Here is a 7,132-nt window from a genome sequence, read left to right as displayed (position 1 = left end):
TCCACTATGAACACAATACACAACATAGTCTATAATATATCTACTATGAACACAATACACAACATAGTCTATAATATATCTACTATGAACACAATACACAACATCGTCTATAATATATCCACTATGAACACAATACACAACATAGTCTATAATATATCCACTATGAACACAATACACAACATAGTCTATAATATATCTACTATGAACACAATACACAACAGACTGTCACACCCTGACTCAGGGGACGCTTATATGTTGAGTCAGGGTGTGTATATTCCTTGTTGTGTTTTGTCTATGTGTATTATCTAGCATGTATAGATCTATGTTGGCCGGTGTGGTTCCCAATCAGAGGCAGCTGTAGCTCGTTGTCTCTGATTGGGGACCATACTTAGGCAGCCTATTGGCACTGTCTAGTTGTGGGATCTTGTTCCGTGTAAGGTTAGTTGTGTGTCTACCTTGGACTTCACGGTTCGTTACCTTTGTTGTTTTGTCGTGTGTTTATTAAGTTCAATAAACATGTACGCATATCACGCTGCGCCTTGGTCTGACCTGTCATTAAACGAACGTGACACATAGTCTATAATATATCTACTATGAACACAATACACAACATAGTCTATAATATATCTACTATGAACACAATACACAACATAGTCTATAATATATCTACTATGAACACAATACACAACATAGTCTATAATATATCCACTATGAACACAATACACAACATAGTCTATAATATATCCACTATGAACACAATACACAACATAGTCTATAATATATCCACTATGAACACAATACACAACATAGTCTATAATATATCTACTATGAACACAATACACAACATAGTCTATAATATATCCACTATGAACACAATACACAACATAGTCTATAATATATCCACTATGAACACAATACACAACATAGTCTATAATATATCCACTATGAACACAATACACAACATAGTCTATAATATATCCACTATGAACACAATACACAACATAGTCTATAATATATCCACTATGAACACAATACACAACATAGTCTATAATATATCTACAATGAACACAATACACAACATAGTCTATAATATATCCACTATGAACACAATACACAACATAGTCTATAATATATCCACTATGAACACAATACACAACATAGTCTATAATATATCCAGTATGAACACATTACACAACATAGTCTATAATATATCCAGTATGAACACAATACACAACATAGTCTATAATATATCCACTATGAACACAATACACAACATAGTCTATAATATATCCACTATGAACACAATACACAACATAGTCTATAATATATCCACTATGAACACAATACACAACATAGTCTATAATATATCTACTATGAACACAATACACAACATAGTCTATAATATACCCACTATGAACACAATACACAACATAGTCTATAATATATCCAGTATGAACACAATACACAACATAGTCTATAATATATCCACTATGAACACAATACACAACATAGTCTATAATATATCCACTATGAACACAATACACAACATAGTCTATAATATACCCACTATGAACACAATACACAACATAGTCTATAATATATCCACTATGAACACAATACACAACATAGTCTATAATATATCCACTATGAACACAATACACAACATAGTCTATAATATATCCACTATGAACACAATACACAACATAGTCTATAATATATCCACTATGAACACAATACACAACATAGTCTATAATATATCCACTATGAACACAATACACAACATAGTCTATAATATATCCAGTATGAACACATTACACAACATAGTCTATAATATATCCAGTATGAACACCATACACAACATAGTCTATAATATATCCACTATGAACACAATACACAACATAGTCTATAATATATCCACTATGAACACAATACACAACATAGTCTATAATATATCCACTATGAACACAATACACAACATAGTCTATAATATATCTACTATGAACACAATACACAACATAGTCTATAATATACCCACTATGAACACAATACACAACATAGTCTATAATATATCCAGTATGAACACAATACACAACATAGTCTATAATATATCCACTATGAACACAATACACAACATAGTCTATAATATATCCACTATGAACACAATACACAACATAGTCTATAATATATCCACTATGAACACAATACACAACATAGTCTATAATATATCCACTATGAACACAATACACAACATAGTCTATAATATATCTACAATGAACACAATACACAACATAGTCTATAATATATCCACTATGAACACAATACACAACATAGTCTATAATATATCCACTATGAACACAATACACAACATAGTCTATAATATATCCAGTATGAACACATTACACAACATAGTCTATAATATATCCAGTATGAACACAATACACAACATAGTCTATAATATATCCACTATGAACACAATACACAACATAGTCTATAATATATCCACTATGAACACAATACACAACATAGTCTATAATATATCCACTATGAACACAATACACAACATAGTCTATAATATATCTACTATGAACACAATACACAACATAGTCTATAATATACCCACTATGAACACAATACACAACATAGTCTATAATATATCCAGTATGAACACAATACACAACATAGTCTATAATATATCCACTATGAACACAATACACAACATAGTCTATAATATATCCACTATGAACACAATACACAACATAGTCTATAATATACCCACTATGAACACAATACACAACATAGTCTATAATATATCCACTATGAACACAATACACAACATAGTCTATAATATATCCACTATGAACACAATACACAACATAGTCTATAATATATCCACTATGAACACAATACACAACATAGTCTATAATATATCCACTATGAACACAATACACAACATAGTCTATAATATATCCACTATGAACACAATACACAACATAGTCTATAATATATCCAGTATGAACACATTACACAACATAGTCTATAATATATCCAGTATGAACACCATACACAACATAGTCTATAATATATCCACTATGAACACAATACACAACATAGTCTATAATATATCCACTATGAACACAATACACAACATAGTCTATAATATATCCACTATGAACACAATACACAACATAGTCTATAATATATCTACTATGAACACAATACACAACATAGTCTATAATATACCCACTATGAACACAATACACAACATAGTCTATAATATATCCAGTATGAACACAATACACAACATAGTCTATAATATATCCACTATGAACACAATACACAACATAGTCTATAATATATCCACTATGAACACAATACACAACATAGTCTATAATATATCCACTATGAACACAATACACAACATAGTCTATAATATATCTACTATGAACACAATACACAACATAGTCTATAATATACCCACTATGAACACAATACACAACATAGTCTATAATATATCCAGTATGAACACAATACACAACATAGTCTATAATATATCCACTATGAACACAATACACAACATAGTCTATAATATATCCACTATGAACACAATACACAACATAGTCTATAATATATCTACTATGAACACAATACACAACATAGTCTATAATATACCCACTATGAACACAATACACAACATAGTCTATAATATATCCAGTATGAACACAATACACAACATAGTCTATAATATATCCACTATGAACACAATACACAACATAGTCTATAATATATCCACTATGAACACAATACACAACATAGTCTATAATATACCCACTATGAACACAATACACAACATAGTCTATAATATATCCACTATGAACACAATACACAACATAGTCTATAATATATCCACTATGAACACAATACACAACATAGTCTATAATATATCCACTATGAACACAATACACAACATAGTCTATAATATATCCACTATGAACACAATACACAACATAGTCTATAATATATCCACTATGAACACAATACACAACATAGTCTATAATATATCCAGTATGAACACATTACACAACATAGTCTATAATATATCCAGTATGAACACCATACACAACATAGTCTATAATATATCCACTATGAACACAATACACAACATAGTCTATAATATATCCACTATGAACACAATACACAACATAGTCTATAATATATCCACTATGAACACAATACACAACATAGTCTATAATATATCTACTATGAACACAATACACAACATAGTCTATAATATACCCACTATGAACACAATACACAACATAGTCTATAATATATCCAGTATGAACACAATACACAACATAGTCTATAATATATCCACTATGAACACAATACACAACATAGTCTATAATATATCCACTATGAACACAATACACAACATAGTCTATAATATATCCACTATGAACACAATACACAACATAGTCTATAATATATCCACTATGAACACAATACACAACATAGTCTATAATATATCCACTATGAACACAATACACAACATAGTCTATAATATATCCAGTATGAACACAATACACAACATAGTCTATAATATATCCACTATTAACACAATACACAATATAGTCTATAATATATCCACTATGAACACAATACACAACATAGTCTATAATATATCTACAATGAACACAATACACAACATAGTCTATAATATATCCACTATGAACACAATACACAACATAGTCTATAATATATCCACTATGAACACAATACACAACATAGTCTATAATATATCCAGTATGAACACAATACACAACATAGTCTATAATATATCCAGTATGAACACAATACACAACATAGTCTATAATATATCCACTATGAACACAATACACAACATAGTCTATAATATATCCAGTATGAACACAATACACAACATAGTCTATAATATATCCAGTATGAACACAATACACAACATAGTCTATAATATATCCACTATGAACACAATACACAACATAGTCTATAATATATCCACTATGAACACAATACACAACATAGTCTATAATATATCCACTATGAACACAATACACAACATAGTCTATAATATATCCACTATGAACACAATACACAACATAGTCTATAATATATCCACTATGAACACAATACACAACATAGTCTATAATATATCCACTATGAACACAATACACAACATAGTCTATAATATATCCAGTATGAACACAATACACAACATAGTCTATAATATATCTACTATGAACACAATACACAACATAGTCTATAATATATCTACTATGAACACAATACACAACATAGTCTATAATATACCCACTATGAACACAATACACAACATAGTCTATAATATATCCAGTATGAACACAATACACAACATAGTCTATAATATACCCACTATGAACACAATACACAACATAGTCTATAATATATCCACTATGAACACAATACACAACATAGTCTATAATATACCCACTATGAACACAATACACAACATAGTCTATAATATATCCACTATGAACACAATACACAACATAGTCTATAATATATCCACTATGAACACAATACACAACATAGTATATAATATATCCACTATGAACACAATACACAACATAGTCTATAATATATCCACTATGAACACAATACACAACATAGTCTATAATATATCCACTATGAACACAATACACAACATAGTCTATAATATATCCACTATGAACACAATACACAACATAGTCTATAATATATCCACTATGAACACAATACACAACATAGTCTATAATATATCCACTATGAACACAATACACAACATAGTCTATAATATATCCACTATGAACACAATACACAACATAGTCTATAATATATCTACAATGAACACAATACACAACATAGTCTATAATATATCCACTATGAACACAATACACAACATAGTCTATAATATATCTACTATGAACACAATACACAACATAGTCTAGCTATCTACTATGAACACAATACACAACATCGTCTATAATATATCCACTATGAACACAATACACAACATAGTCTATAATATATCCACTATGAACACAATACACAACATAGTCTATAATATATCTACTATGAACACAATACACAACATATAGTCTAGCTATCTACTATGAACACAATACACAACATCGTCTATAATATATCCACTATGAACACAATACACAACATAGTCTATAATATATCCACTATGAACACAATACACAACATAGTCTATAATATATCCACTATGAACACAATACACAACATAGTCTATAATATATCCACTATGAACACAATACACAACATAGTCTATAATATATCCACTATGAACACAATACACAACATAGTCTATAATATATCCACTATGAACACAATACACAACATAGTCTATAATATATCCACTATGAACACAATACACAACATAGTCTATAATATATCCACTATGAACACAATACACAACATAGTCTATAATATATCTACTATGAACACAATACACAACATAGTCTATAATATATCCACTATGAACACAATACACAACATAGTCTATAATATATCCACTATGAACACAATACACAACATAGTCTATAATATATCTACTATGAACACAATACACAACATAGTCTATAATATATCTACTATGAACACAATACACAACATCGTCTATAATATATCCACTATGAACACAATACACAACATAGTCTATAATATATCCACTATGAACACAATACACAACATAGTCTATAATATATCTACTATGAACACAATACACAACAGACTGTCACACCCTGACTCAGGGGACGCTTATATGTTGAGTCAGGGTGTGTATATTCCTTGTTGTGTTTTGTCTATGTGTATTATCTAGCATGTATAGATCTATGTTGGCCGGTGTGGTTCCCAATCAGAGGCAGCTGTAGCTCGTTGTCTCTGATTGGGGACCATACTTAGGCAGCCTATTGGCACTGTCTAGTTGTGGGATCTTGTTCCGTGTAAGGTTAGTTGTGTGTCTACCTTGGACTTCACGGTTCGTTACCTTTGTTGTTTTGTCGTGTGTTTATTAAGTTCAATAAACATGTACGCATATCACGCTGCGCCTTGG

The sequence above is a fragment of the Coregonus lavaretus genome, assembly GCF_964263955.1.
Source record: "Coregonus lavaretus genome assembly, contig: HAP1_SCAFFOLD_1104, whole genome shotgun sequence".
Taxonomy (NCBI): domain Eukaryota; kingdom Metazoa; phylum Chordata; class Actinopteri; order Salmoniformes; family Salmonidae; genus Coregonus; species Coregonus lavaretus.
Note: the sequence above shows the minus strand (reverse complement) of the source record.